Below are 16,437 nucleotides of genomic sequence, written 5' to 3'. Positions count from 1 at the left end.
AGTTGGTTTCCTCAAAAGTTACATAAGGTTCTAGAAAATATTGAAGAGTGGCCACTTGAGAGAGAGACTTTGATCATCCCTAATTTAGCTTACAGTCACATGAGTAAGATCTCCTTTTTCTATCTTGTGTAACTCTGTATCAGTGTGGCACAGTAGATAGAATGTTGGATGTGGAGTCCAGAAGAGTCATTTTCCTGAGTTCCAATCTGGATTCAGAGACTTGCTATCTGTGTGACCCTGAACAAGCCACTTAATCTTGTTTGCCTCAGATTCCTCATCTATAAAATTTATTGAAGAAAGAAATGGCAAAATACTGTAGCATCTTTGTCAGGAAAACCACAAATGGAGTCACAAAGTGTCAGAGAGTAGGGAAAAAATGAAGAAAAACAAAAATTAGTGTTCCAAATTAGTGTTCCCACTATGAAAATAAATAGAGGGGGAAAATGGAAATCAGTATAGTGGTATCATGGTGTAGTGAAATATCATGAGTATCACTTATACCTCTGTGACCTTGGGAAAGTCATTTAGCCCCTGCAGGATTCAGGCTTTCTCCCTTAAATGCATAGTCAGAAAGAGTGCTTCAAGAAGAGAAATGTTTTTTTGGGGGGGGTGGGAGTGGAAGAGCAAGGAAATCAGTGTCAATGGATTGAAAAGAATGAGGGTTTGAATAAGGTTTAAGAATACCAGAAAGATTGCTTCTAGTACTAAAATTATCTTTTAAAAAGGACCAGTTCATTAAATTAAATTACCCTTTTTCCATTTCACTGATAATGTATTGTTAAAGTAAGAAATTTAGATCCTTGGAAATAGCCCTTGTCACAAATGCATTAGAAGAAATGAAACCCCAAATAAAGTACAAAAAAATGTTTCAGAATAAAAATTCTCATCTACTTGACTTGTATTGATTCAAATATATTTAGGTAACCAAAAGCAGACATGGAAAGGACCCTAGAGACTAGCTAATGAAGTTCTTTCATTTCAAATTTGAGGGAGTTGAAACCCAAAGATATAAAGCAACTTGCCCAATGTCAAAGAGTTTGATTAAAGAAGGAAATGAACCTGGATATATGGATATACATGCCTTCTACTCTTTGCTATCCCATAGATGTCTTCATCACTGTTAAGAAAAACAAGAAAAATTTAAAATGAAAAAATATTCCATATAGAAAGTATATGGTATTACACACAGTGATAGAATGCTAAAAAGGAAATTTATTTCTTTAAGAAACTTTGGTACAATGTCTAAATGAGTAATTATATGACATTTAATCTCCCTTTATAGAAAACTGAAAAATTATTAGAGGAAAATTTTCAGACATACTGATTCCTAAAACATGATTTACATAGGAACTTAGAAATTCCATCAATCTTTACAATTTATGAGCTTATTTAAAACCAGACATCTTTCTTACTACTTTACTTCCTTCTTCTGACTTCACTATCTCATAAGACCTAAAATACAATTTATCTTTGAATTTTTGTGATTGTGTTTAATATTTCCCTCTGTCATTTTATTCCTATTGAATTTGTTATTCAATTTTCTTGCTTCCAACTCAGGCAAACCTCTCAGATCTATCCCCCTATCTATTCCTATAGCTTTCAGCCTACAGGGTCTACAGATACATGTTGCAATTCAAAGGCCTAATGCCATAGTTATCTAAGAGATCTCCCAACTTTGCTCTTTTCTTCTTTCAAGATATCCTTCATTCCACTGTCAAAGTGTTTTTCTTTGTGAAAGTTTGGTTGAGAGGTGAAAATGGCAGTTATAGTACTGAGAATAAGCTACTTTCCCTAAAGATTTCACTATCATAATATATTTGAATTCTTCAGGGAGCTATAATTTCGCTGTTCTTACCTATTCCCCCCATTTGACCCAGATTAAAAGTGACTTGAGAAATAATCTTTAAGATTTGTTTTGACTTAAAAATCAAGTGTAGCAAGTGGGTAATGGGTATGATAATACTGATCCTCAGATGACAGAGGCTCAATTCATCACTGGTCTAAATAGACAAGGTTTTTAAATTTTGGTAACATCTTCCTGAATGTGTGTTCCTTTGCTATAGAGTTCAAAGTCTTATGATCCTCTTCATTAACAATGTTATTTGTAAGTCTTATGTCACCCCACAAAGTATTTGTGTTGCTTAGTTCTCAGTACCTAGAAGTGGTACTCTATTAAGTAATTGGCAGAAGGAAAATTCACACCTTTTATATATTTTAGATTACTGGGGAAAGGGCTTACACATGAATTTCATCTGAATTGTGTTATCTTTGTTCTTTATCCTCAAATGTCAAGTGGAGACTCTATGACAGTCTTCCTCTCTTGTTGCATTTTTAACATGATTCTGAATGTCTCACAGATCACAATGAGAACAACTGCTACTTTCTTACAACATAGAGAATAAAATAAAATAAAATGTGCTTTCATTAATCAGTCACTGTCACCCACTCTTAGTACATCAATGTCTTAATTAGCCCATGATCAAAGACCAAAGTAGTCTTAATCTTCTCAATGTCTAAATTCCCCAAGTCTACCAATCATATTACTGATCTCTGGCCAAAAGCATTCTGTTAGACCTCCTGACAGCATTACTCTCTTATATAAAACATTCCAGCTTTATAATGTGTGCCCACTGCTAATTCAAGGAGCTAGTATGAGAGTATTCCACAAGGATAGTATTCTGGAGAGATGGCTGCTTTTATATTTTTCTGATATTCAGCCTCCCACTATACTCTGGGGTTATCAGCCTTCATTAAACACAGATAAATACTAAATATGTATTTTGGAAATATCTTTGAATATATACATGTGATTTGACTTAGCAAACTAAGGAAATAATTGCTTTGGCTTGTGAACAGTCCTTAGTTTGGAGACCTGAGAAGAGAACCTATCAAAACTACTATATGAGAACTGGCAAAGAAGAAGCTGTCAAGGAAAATCAAGGAATATGAATTCATACTTCTACCTCTGTATTCACCAAACTTCTGGAAACTGCAGAGTCTATCATACCAACATCATGTCATGGTCACCCTAATAACACATCATACCCATATTAGTGCTGCATGAATATCATACAATTGTTATGCCAATATGATGAAACTGTCAAGCCAAAGTCATGGCAACATCATGCCATTACCAAGTCTTTCAGGCTGGTGCCATGTTAAAATTATTCCAATGCCATATAAGTATTCATGCCAATGCCATATAATTTTTGCCTATACCAAAGTCAAGGATTTGTCATCCCAATATTATACAAATATAATGCCATTTCAATACCAGTAGCACATACAATAATGTCATATGACATTGGTATTTTAATTGATATAATACTGGCATGGTATCAGGCCTGAAATTTGTGTTGGTGTGCAATTGGTATGTCATTGGTTTTGGTTTTTGTGCTATTGTTATGCTATTAATGTGGCATTTACATATCATTTTATGTTCAAGACTAGACCTTGCTGTTATGTATGAATGTGTTTGACATGATGTGGCATGCCATTATTATGTATTGACATGACATTGACTTGAAATTATCATGATATTTGTGTGGTGTTGGATGTTGGTATTTACTTTGTATAATACTGATATTTTATTTATGTAGGATTTGGCATAAATATCACAGGGGTAACATTTAACAGTGGTGTATATTTGGTATGGCATTGGCATGACATTGGAGTAATTTTTGTGTGGCACTGACGTGATGTTTGATGTTGACATGGGATGGTATGATGTTTCAAGTTTGTGTGACATTTCTGTATTGTGGTGAACCATTAGCATGGTGTTTTCTATGATGCTGGTGTGTGACTGACATCACATTGATGTGCAATTGGCACAATATTAGCATGATCTGAGTATATAATTGCCATGGCAATGGTATGTACTAAGGATGCCTTTGCATTGGTGTTTATGTGATATTGCTATGGTGTTTTGTACCAACATTATATTTTATGAAGTTTATATGGCATTTGACATGATGTTTGTGTCAAATTTGACATTTCTGTAGGGTCCATAGCTGGCACTTCTCTCCATCATAGCCCTATGCAAAATGGCTTCCAACTTCATAATTCACTTTAAACTTCCTTCTGCAACATCACCATTAGTATGCTGCTTTCTATGTCATTCCTTTCACCCTGTCCTAATCCTTCCTTATATCTCATTTGATACTATTAATATTTATCTCTTGTATAATATTAGCACTCCAGGCTTTTACGATGCTCTTTACTTCTGGACCTTCTTTCTAGTCTAACTGCTTCTTTCCAATTTCCTTTTCTTTATATTTTCTAACCATTGACGTTGGGCATTTATCCTAAATATATATCCTGGACTTCTTTTATTTTCTCTATACTTTATTATATTTTGATCTCATGAGGTCCTACTAGTTCAATTATCATTTTCCTGCATGATATTTATATACCACTTTTTTCTCCTTAATCTACAATCACACATCTTTGACTTCTTAGACTTTTCTCTAAGTAGATATTTCACAAGTGTGTAAAATTCAACATCTAAAATAACTCTATAGTTTTATCCTTAAACTCTCTTCTGCAGTAAAGGGTAACATCTTCTCATCTACCTTGCTCAGCTATCTTGGCATTATCCTCATATCCTCTCAACAATTCCACAATTTCCAGATCATTTTGTTCCTATAACCAAAATACATACATACACACACACACACACACACACACACACACACACACACACACACACACACCTCTTCTCTCCATATCCAAATCCATAAAATTATGCCAAATACACATCAAATATCATGGAAACTATTACAAAAGCCTTTAACAAGACTCCATGCAATCTCTCCCCACTCTTGCATTTATAGCAGATAAAGATTTTTGTAAGGTGACCATGCCAGTTTCCTGTTCAGTGACTCCACTGGCAACCTATTTTCAAGTATTAAATATAAACTCTGCTGTTCATCTTTTAAAGTTTTGCATAAATTAATCCCTTTTTACCTTTCCAGCTTTCCTATAACTTATTCACTCCATAAATGCTTTAATTTAGTCATATCAATGAGTATGAACTTCCTCATACTCATATGACTCCATCTACTCTCTCTACTTTCAAAAAGGCTCTAACACATGCTGGGAATACTAGTTCTCACTTAATCCTCCTGCTTTCCCTGACTTTTTTTCAAAACTCATATCAAACTTGTTTCTACAGTAAGGCTTCCCTGGTTCTTTCACTTTACTTTTCCTTTCACGAGCATATACCCCTGCATACCTATATTTGTTCATGTTGACTCATCTATTAGAAGGCAAGTTTCTTGAATGAGAGATCCTTGTTTGTCTTTATAAATCCATTACCTAGCAAAGTTTTTATGACTTAATAAAATAATTAATAACTGGTTTTTTTTCTTTGCTTTTTGACTTAAAGACTGTTGAGGGGTCATATTTCCTAAAGTTGACATAGTTCATCATATTTCTCTCTCCTCTCTAATATGAATATATATATATATATATATATATGTGTGTGTGTGTGTGTGTGTGTGTGTGTGTGTGTGAGAGAGAGAGAGAGAGAGTGTGTGTGTGTGTGTTTGTGTATGTGCATACACACACAAACACATACACATGCCCCAAATTTATTGATTCTTCCAACTTACAACAAACTATGTTGTATGTGGTATCAAAGTGTTAGTACCTCCTTTATGATTTTGATGGAAATGTCTGGAATTTCTGCAATTAATTAGACTGGGTAAGAGGAAAGAGTCCATGATAGACTTCTGAGACATCATTTACTAGTCATTGTTTATCATTACATCAATATTTTTTAATTCTGGAGTCTTTTTTTTCTCCTTATGTTTCAGGACAGAATTGCTGAGAGTAGGACCGTATGTAACTTCAATATTTTACAGGGCAAGGAAGGAAACTTTTCTATCCAGGAATGATATATTCTGGCTTCTTAGAATACTAGTTAGAAAACTTTATTTTTTGAAAGGCAATGAGGTTAAGTAACTTCCCCAAGATCGCATAGCTAGGTAATTACTAATTGTCTAAGGTCAAATTTGAACTCAGGTCCTCCTGACTCCAGGGCTAGTGCTCTATCCACTGTGCCACTTAGCTGTCCCTTAGCCAGAAAATTCTAAACAGCAAGGAAACTGGGAATTTCTGGATCTAAAATTTCCAGGAATAGATTTCTACATATATGGGGATAAAATTTCTAGAAAATATGTAAAGCAGAAGTAAGGAGAGCAAGAAGAGGAGACATGGTTAAAGCATAGATAACAAGAATTATGGGGAAAAGAGTAGATATGAGAAATTGGAAGTTAATGCAAAGTAAAAACATTGACAGAATATTTACACATAGGTTTGTTACCTGTTTGTAGAAATTTCTAAAATAAAAAATAAAAATCTGCAAATGAATCTAGAACATCACTGTATCACTATTTGACAAGAGGAGAAATAGGCTTCATAAACCATATTTTGCAGTGAATATCATTTATAGTTAATACAAATGTACAGAGACTGTATGATTTCACAATACTTCATTTATTCAACATATTAAAATCATAAGGCTTCCTTGAAAAATGAAACTATAACTGATAAATATACAATGAATTAAGGTTTACAAAGTATCTTGCAAACCATATTTCACTTGATCCTGACAACAATCCTGCAAAAAGTTATCTTTATTACCCCCCTTTTACAGATGAGAAAATGGAGGCAGTCTATAGTCAAGTAGTTTGTCTAGGATCAAAAAAACTAATAATTGTTTGAGGCTATATTTGAACTCAGGTCTTCTTAATCCCAGGTATGATACTCTATCCACTGTAACTTTAGCATCGTGCTGACAATACAGTTGATCCACTTCTACACAATACATGTTTTGAGACCTGTCTACTCTATTCTCTGACCAATTACCTTATGTTTAATCTCCAATGTGTTTATATTATATTTATTCTGTTTATATTTATTGTAAATATAATTAACTTTACACATTTAATTTCTCCTCTAAGAGAGGAAGTCCATCAAGAGCAGGATATTTTTCTTTCCATTCTTTCTTTGTTTTCTATTTTTGTATCCCTATTGCCTAGTACAGTAACTGATACCTAGGACACACTTAATAAAATTGAAATTGTCAATTGATACTATGACCATCTGATTATCTAAAAAATCACAAATACAAAAAAAAACAACTGAAAGGAGATGTGTGCTAGCTCAAAGTGTTTATTATAGAGGAGGAAGATAATTAAGAGAAAAAAATAAGCAATATAGGTCCTACTATTATCTCCATTTTATAGTTAAGAAAATTAATGCAAGCAGAAATTAAGTTGCCCAGCAATCATGCTTTCAGAAAGTATCTTAGGTCAAATTTGAAGGTGGATCTTCCTGCCTTTAATCCCAGCATCTATCCACAGTTCTATAGTTCCTGTAAGAGTCCAAATGGAAGGTTCACTATAAATGTGGAATTATATTTCAAATGGTACTTTACTGATTGAATCAGACTTCCAAAGACCTTTAATTATTTTAAATTGTTGTTTTTTTATTTTTTCACCTTTCTTCCATATGCATATGTAGATTTTTAAGTTACAAAATTTCCTTCCACACTCCCTTCCCACCCCCCCTTCCACTCAGCAATGAACAGTGGTTAACATTGTACATACATATTTTTGATAAACACATTTATAGATTCATCATTTTTGAATCAGGATTAAGGGAAAGAGATACATAAGAAATAATTTTTATGAAGTGTTCATCAAATACTGAAAATTTTTTATTTGTTTTGTTTTGTTTTCCTTTGAATAGGGATAGTATTGTACATAGCTGGTCTAATACGATTGTCCTAGCTCTCTGAACTGCTGAGAGGAGCTGTTTCCATCAAGATTGATCATGTCAAAATGTTGTTGTTAATGTGTACATTGTTTTCTGGTTCTGCTCCCTTTGCTCAGCATCAGATCCTGTAACTCATTCCATGGTTCTCTAGAGTAAAACCATTTATGGTATCTTATGGAACAATAATATTCCATAGCATTCATGTACCATAACTTGTTGAGCCATTCCCCAATTGATAGGCATTCCTTCAATTTTCAATTCTTTACCAGTCCAAAAAGAACTGCTCTAAATATTTTGGAACAAGTAGGACTTTTCCCACTTTCCATGATTTCTTCTGGATATAGGCCTAGAATTGGAATTGCTGGATCAAAAGGAAGAATCAATCATTGTTCTTTGGGCATAGTTCCATATTGCTCTACAGAATGGTTGGATTCATTCAAAACTCTACCAGCAATACATCAATGTCCCAATCCTCCCATAACCTCTCCACCATTGAAAATTTTCCCTTTTTTCTCATCTTGGCCAATCGGATAAGTGTGAGGTTGTTCATTGTTGTTTTAATTTGCATTTCTCTAATCAATAATGATTTGGAACATTTTTTCATATGATTATATATAGCTGTAATTTCTTCATTTGAAAATTATCTATTTAGAGATTTTTTTCCTAAATATCTCTACACAAAAAAATCCACTAGCATGAAGAAAGTGTTAATAATATGAAAAGCAGTTGGAAGAATAGCCCAGAAAACTGCTTTATTAACATCTATAGTTTAATCTAGGCTTTCTATCTGACCAATGAACTGAGACTAGAACTTAATGGAAGAAAGAGGAGAACTTAATAGGAGGGAGAAGAGAAAAGTTTGAGTTGTATTGGGAAATTGTATAGTACTTTTTAATTACCTCATGATTCTCCATGAAACCAAAGTTAATTATTTTTAATATCAATATTTTTCTTGGAATCTTTTAGATGACAAAACAGTTGTCATCAAAATATAACTAGGAATGATGAAATCATATTCATTGTTTTTTTATGTATCATTCCTTTACTTTTTTTGGAGGGAATTGTATTAGCTAATTTCTAAATCCTTTCCAACTCTAACATTCAATGTTTTTAAATGTGGTTTAAAAAGATCAACTTTGAAGAATGGAATGGAGCAAAAGCATGAGAAATGCAGAAAACAACCTGAATCTCAGTAGCAACTCTCTTCTTCCCCAACTAGGACCATGTGTCTATGTTTAAGTCCTTTTACAATATCTCATATTTGTTTAATTTCATTTTCCAATTAAAAATGAACATGACCATTTTTGTAGGATATAAACAGTTTATATTAAAATGAGCAAAACTTTTACAGTATAATATTATTTGTATTCTTCCTAGGAAAGCTCATAAAAGTGAAAGGAATTTTTGAGGGGTGGCTAGGTGGCCCAGTGGATAGAGCACCAGCCTTGGACTAAGGAGTACCTGTATTCAAATCCAACCTCAGACACTTAATAATTACCTAGCTGCATGGCCTTAGGGAAACCACTTAACCCCATTGCCTTGAAAAATCAAAAAAAGAGAGAATTTTTAAATTCTGTATCATGAAATCAAAGCTATTAAGTCTGTTGATGAGATCAATAAATTGATGATCATTGGAGGTAGAAGGAGACACTGACATAGACAGAAGCTTCAGGTCATGAATAGTTTAATTAGTTTTGAAACTATGATGTTTGGATATAAAGGCAAGGGTTGAAACAGAGAGAAATATGGACAAGAGTAGTAGTAGTTTAGGCTTGTCATTCCAGCTGCCTACGAGGTTGAGGCTGACAGATCTCTTAAGCTTGTGAGTTTTGAGTCATAGTAAACTAACTGGGTATCTGAATCAAGTAGGGCATCAACATAATGAGCTTCAAGGGTCAAGGATTCACTAGGTTTTCCAAGGGGCAAAGGCAACCAGATTAAAAAATGGAGAAAATCAAAATTTCTGCACCAATTTGTGGTAGAATTCGACCCATGTTAAATCTTTGTATTTCTTGCTTGGAAAACATTGGAAGACCCAGTCTTTCTAATGAATGAACAAAGAGAAAGTTTTTGTAAAATGTGAATGAATGAATGGATAGATAGATAGAAAGACAGATAGATCTAGATATAATAAATATTATTTTAAGTGGAAGATTGTAAGTCACAGACTGACTTCCCTTAAAAGGGACATGATGGTGGTCTACGCCTGGCAGTTGACTGAAACCAGAATCTGGGCAAGATGATAGACATAAGCAGACTGAAGTTGAAAGCAGTAATTGATGATCAATATTAGTGAAAGTTGGATAATCCCAAAGTGGCAATAAATAACATAGAATATGCCTGCTTCTCCTTATGACCTAATGATATCAGTGACGTAGTGCAATGTATATAATACAGGACTCACAGGGACACTTGAATTTGAATTTTGCTTCAGGTACTTATTGACTAAGTGACTCTGGGCAATTGACTTAAGCTCCTTCAGTTTCAGTTTCCTCTGCAAAATGGGGATAATAATATCATTCACTTTAAATTCTTGCTATATTGATTGAATGAGTTAACAAATAAAAACATTTAGCAAAACTTTAAATTCTATATAAATGCTAGTTATTATGTGTCAGGTTATAGGAAAGGAAGATCATATTGGGAGGGTGCATCAGTGAATATATTCAATAAAATAATAAGCATTAACATTATTATTTATTTATAACTTTAAAGGTTACCAAAAGCTTTTATGTTACCTATTTCTAGCTAAAACTGTCTTATGTGCTTCTTTTCTAAGTTTTAGGCATTTGACATAGATTTAAAAATAATTTCAAACATTCATTTCTACCTTTAGAATAAATGTATGACCTCAAAGTGAAATTAATTGTCTTTTTCTCTCTGAGGGACTACTCAGGCAATGGTTAAAGAAATAACCCAGGGATAAGAAAAAACAGTTAATAAATCAATACTCTTGAGTAATAATTGTTATATGGTCTCAGGAAAATCAGAACTTCTAAATATTTCAGGCAAGATTATGGGAACATAAGTGTAAGAATGATCTAAGGAAAACAAGATTTCCAAGAATGAAAGAAGATAAAAAGATTATGACATGAGAATATATAGGAAAAGGAGAAATATGTTTATAGCAAAAAAGAAGTACCAGAGGATATAATGGAAGAGCATACAAGTATATGACTTATATTGTATACAGTTCTGAGATGAATAGTCTTGCTTTAATAAAGAATGAAAAAAGTGGAAAGTGTCTTCCCCTCCTCTTCCCCCTCCCTTGAATCTTTAATCATTGACTATTAATCATTTCTTTTTTTAAAATTTATTTTTATTAAAATATTATTTGAGTTTTACAATTTTCCCTCCAATTATACTTCCCTCCCCCCAAAAGAGCAATCTGTCAGTCTTTACTTTCTCATCACACCTTGTACCTTGATCCAAATTGGGTGTGATGAGAAAGAAATCATATCCTTAAAGAAGAATTTTGATTGGTAGGGCACTAAATAGATAGTTTAGTTTTGGTAGAATTGTCATTTTTATTATATTAGCTCTACCTATCCATGAGCAATAGATATTTGTCCAGTTATTTAAATCTGATTTAATTTGTGCGAGAACTGTTTTATATTTGTTTTCAAAAAGATTCTGAGTCTGTCTTGGCAAATAGACTTCAAAGTATTTTATATTGTCTGAGGTTACTTTGAATGGGATTTCTCTTTCTAGCTCTTCCTTCTGTATCTTGCTAGACATATATAGAAAAGTTGAGGGTTTATGAGATTTTCTTTTATAACCTGCAACTTTGCTAAAATTGCTAAATTTTCCAGTAGTTTTTTGGATGATTTCTTGGGATTCTCGAGGTAGACCATCATATCATCTGCAAAGAGTGAGAGTTTTGTCTCTTCCTTCCCAATTCTAATTCCTTCAATTTCATTTTCTTCTCTAATTGCTGAAGCTAACATTTCTAATACAATATTGAATAGTAGTGGTGATAATGGGCACCCTTGTTTCAACCCTGATCTTATTGGCAATGCCTCTAGCCACTCCCCATTGAATATAATGCTTGTTGATAGTTTCAGATAGATAATGCTAATTATTTTAAGGAACAGTCCATTTATTCCTACACTCTCTAGTGTTTTTAATAGGAATGTATGCTGTATTTTTTCAAAAGATTTTTCAGTATTTATTGATATGATCATATGATTTCTGATAGGTTTGTTGTTGATATAATTGGGTATACTGACAGTTTTCCTAATATTGAACCAACCCTGCATTCCTGGAATAAATACTAGTTGATCATAATGCATTGTCCTAGTGATAAATTGTTGTAATCATTTTACTAAAATTTTATTTAAGATTTTTGCATCTATTTTCCTCAGGGAAATATATTTATAATTTTCTTTCTCTGTTTTAACTTTTCCTGGTTTAGGTAACAGCACCATATTGGTTTCATAGAAAGAGTTAGGCAGAGTTCTATCTTTCTATCTTTCCCTATTATTCCAAAGAGTTTATATAGAATTGGAACCAATTGTTCCTTAAATTTTTGGTAGAATTCACTTGTGAATCCATCAGGCCCTGGAAATTTTTTTTAGGGAGTTGAAGGATGGCTTGTTGAATTTCTTTTTCTGAGATAGGGTTGTTTAGGTATTTAATCTCTTCTTGATTTAACCTGGGTGACTTATAATTTTGTAAATATTCATCCATTTCACTTAGATTATCAAAGTTATTGGCTTAGAGTTGGGTAAAATAATTTCAATTTATTACATTAATTTCCTCCTCATTGGTGGTGAGTTCAACCTTTTTCATTTATGATACTAACAATTTGGTTTTCTTCTTTCTTTTTTTAAATCAATTTGACCAGAAGTTAATCAATTTTATTGTTTTTTTCATAATACAATCTTTTGGATTTATTTATCCATTCACTAATTTTTTTTTGCTTTCCCTTTTATTAATTTCTCCTCTAATTTTTAGAATTTCTAATTTGGTATTTAATTGAGGATATTTTATTTGTTCTTTCTCTAATTTTTTTAGTTGCATGTTTATTTCATTGATTTCTTCTTTCTCCAATTTATTCATGTAAGCATTTAGAGCTATAATATATCCTCTGAGAGTTGCTTTGAATGAATCCCATAGGTTATGGTATGTGGTTTCATTATTATCATTATCTAGGGATAAAATGGTTAATTCTTTTTATAATTTGGTTTTTCATCCACTCATTTTTTAAAATGAGGTTATTCAGTTTCCAATTTGTTCTGGTTCTATATCTCCTTGGCCCAGTATTGCATATGATGTTTAATGCATTGTGATCTGAGAAAGATGTATTCACTAGTTCTGCCTTTCATTGGGTATTTATGTCCTAGTACATGGTCATTTTTTGTATAAGTTCCATGTACTGCAGAGAAATAGGCATATTCCTTTCTATCCCCTTTCAGTTTCCTGCATAAGTCTACCATATATAATTTTTTTAAACAATCTATTTACCTCCTTAACTTCTTTCTTGTTTATTTTACGATTTGATTTATCTAGATCTGAGTGCAGGGGGGTTGAGCTGTCCCACTAGCAGAGTTTTGCTGTCTATGTCTTCCTGTAGTTCTTTCAGCTTCTCCTGTAAGAATTTGAGTGCTGTCCCACTGAGTGCATCTATATTCAGTATTTCAATGACTTTATTGTCTATGGTACCTTTTCAGGATGATAAAGTTTCCTTCCTTATCTCTTTTAACTCTATTTTTGCTACTGCTTTGTCTGAGAAAAGGGTTGCTACCCCTGCTTTTTTAAACTTTAGCTGAAGCAAAATATATTTTGCTCCAATCTTTTACCTTTACTCTATATGTATCTCTCTGCTTCAAATGAGTTTCTTGTAAGCAGAATATTGTAGGATTCTGGTTTTTAATCAACTCTGCTATTTGCTTACATTTTAAGGGAGAGTTCATCCCATTCACATTCAAAGTTATGATTACTAATTCTTTATTGACCTCTGTGCTATCTTCCCTCTGTTTGTATTTTCCGCCTTTCCCCCTTATCTATATTCCCCAGTTTTGTGTTTCTGAATACCACCCCCTTCAGTGTGTTTGTCCTCCTATATCACACCCTCCCCTTTCTTTCCCCTTTTCTTTTTCCCTTCCCTTCCTTTTGTTATTTCCCTTCCCACCCACTCCCCTTCCCTTTCTCTGTCCCCCCTCCCCTTTTCCCCTTTTAATACTTGAAAGGTTAGATGTTTTATAAGTTAACTGAGTATGTGTAGGTTGACTTTAAGCCAAGTCTGATGAGAAGAAGAATCAGGTGTTTCTCATCTGCTCCTTTCTTCCCCTCTATTACCATAATTTTTTTGTACCTCTTAGTGTAATGAGATTAATCCCATTCACTACCCTCCCTCCTCCTGTCTCTTTACTGTCCCCCTTTTTAAGGAGGTAGTATTTTTTGGATCATTCTATCTAAGTCATAGAAAATTCTGAGTGTCTATCCCTTCTAATTCAGTATATTCTATCAAATATAGTCAAAATTCCTGAGAGTTATTAGAGTTTTTCTCGCAAGTGGGGTTAAAGCCAGTTACATCCCATTAGATAGAAGTCTCATGGATAAGTCATGAATGTCTATCATTTCTGGCTAGGTATATTCTTTCTGTTAGAGTTACAATTCTCAGGATTAATGAGAATCTTTTTCCCATAATGGGATATAGCCAGTTTCGACTTACTGGATAGCATTTTTCTTCTCCTTTTACCAGCCCCCCTGCATTTTTTTTTTACATTTTCATGTGTCTCTTAAACCTTTTATTTGATGTAAAAATTTTCTGTTTAGCTCTGGTCTTTTCATCAGAAATTTTTGGAATTCTTCCATTTTGTTAAATGTCCATTGTTTTGCCTGGAAGAGAAGGCTCAGCTTTGTGGTAAAGTAGATTCTTTGCTGTATTCCAAGGTTCCTTGCTCTTCAAAATATCTTTTTCCAGGCCCTTTGATCCCTTAATGTTGATGCAGCCAGGTCCTGCATGATCCTTACTGTGTCTCCTTGACATTTAAATTGATTCTTTCTGGCTGCTTGTAGGATTTTCTCTTTTATCTGATAGGTCTGGAATTTGGCCACAACATTCCTTGGTATTTTCATTTTAAGATCTTTTTCTTGTGGGGCTCTATGTACTCTTTTAATGACTACTTTGCCCTTCGATTCCATGGTATCAGGGCAGTTTTCCATCACTAGATCCTGTAATATTAAGTCCAGGCTTTTTTTCTCTTCAATGTTTTCAGGAAGTCCTATAATTTTCAGTTTGCCCCTCCTCAATCTATTCTCGAGTTCAGTGGTTTTGTTGATGAGGTATTTTATATTTTTTCTATTTTTTATTTTGTTTAACTGACTCTTGCTGTCTCATGGAACTATTAGTTCCTGTAGACTCCATTCTTTTTTTGGCAGAGGAGTTTTCTTCATTAACCTTTTGCAAATCCTTTTCCAATTGGTCAATTCTACTTTTGAAAGAGCTTTCCATTTGACCAATTGAGGATTTTAGAGTATTATTTTCTTTTTGCATTTGCCCAATTGAGGATCTGAGAGAATTATTGTCATTTTGTATTTGTGCAATTGATGTTGTGAGAGATTTATTCTCATTTTGTAATTGTCCAATTGATGATCTGAGAGATTTATTTTCCTTTTGTATTTGTCCAATTGTACTTTCTAAGGATTTGTTTTCTTGTTGCAAGGTATTAATTTTCTCTCCCAAATTTTTAAGCTCCTTCCTTATTTCTTCAAGGAAGTCTTTCTGTGCTGAAGACCAGATCGTATTCTCCTCAGAGGTCCTAGGTGTTTCTGAGTTAGGGTCTTTCCCTTCCATGAATTTTTCTATGGATCCTCCTTTCCACTGACCCTTCTTCATTTTGCTAAGACCATGAGTTGGGGAGGAGCTGGTTCACAGGGGCTTGGGGTCACTAAAGGCTTTACTCACTAAGTGCAATTTCTCTGGATGGCCAGTAGGAGGTGATGGTTGCTTTTTCTGAAGTGTCTGTGAACTTATTGAGGCCTTCTCCCTTTGCTTGAAGGGAGGAGTTGGAGCTATTGAATTCTTTTGCCTTTAATCCATGGTGCTCTTTACCCTGGCCTGAGGTCATTTGTCAGCTTGCCTAGTTCTTCTGCTCACACACCTGGGCCTGAGGCAGAAGTATTCTGCATTTATTTGTTCAGGAAGAAGTCTGAGCTGTAATGGGACTTTGACCTCAGAACAGAAGAGCCCAGGGATGGTGCCCACAGTTCTCCTACACTGGAACTCTCCCCCCCAATCCCTGTCCACAAACTCCCAGGGCCCAGCACCAACACCAGAGCCTCTGCTCCCTAGCTGACTCAAGCCCCTGCCTTCTAGCCCCACCACTGATCCAGTAGGTCCAACTCTCAGGCCCTCAGACTTTTGGCTCCAATTTAGCTTTTAATTTGGTTGATCCAGGGCTGATCTTCCCTCTGAGCACAGACTCATCTGCTTGAATTTGGCCAGTGCTGCTGCTGGAGACAAATCCTGAGGTAGATGTTCTTTCTCCTGCCTTTTTTTCCTGGGTTTTGTGGGTCGGATTTCTTTAAAGAGGTTTGTTTCATATGATAGATGGGGGAAGATCAGGAGACTTTAGAACTGTGCCTGTCTTTTCTTCACCATCTTGGCTGGAATTCTTCATCATTTCATTTAACCTACTTTCACCTTTA

Source organism: Macrotis lagotis, chromosome X (assembly GCF_037893015.1).
Source record: "Macrotis lagotis isolate mMagLag1 chromosome X, bilby.v1.9.chrom.fasta, whole genome shotgun sequence".
Lineage (NCBI taxonomy): Eukaryota > Metazoa > Chordata > Mammalia > Peramelemorphia > Peramelidae > Macrotis > Macrotis lagotis.
Note: the sequence above shows the minus strand (reverse complement) of the source record.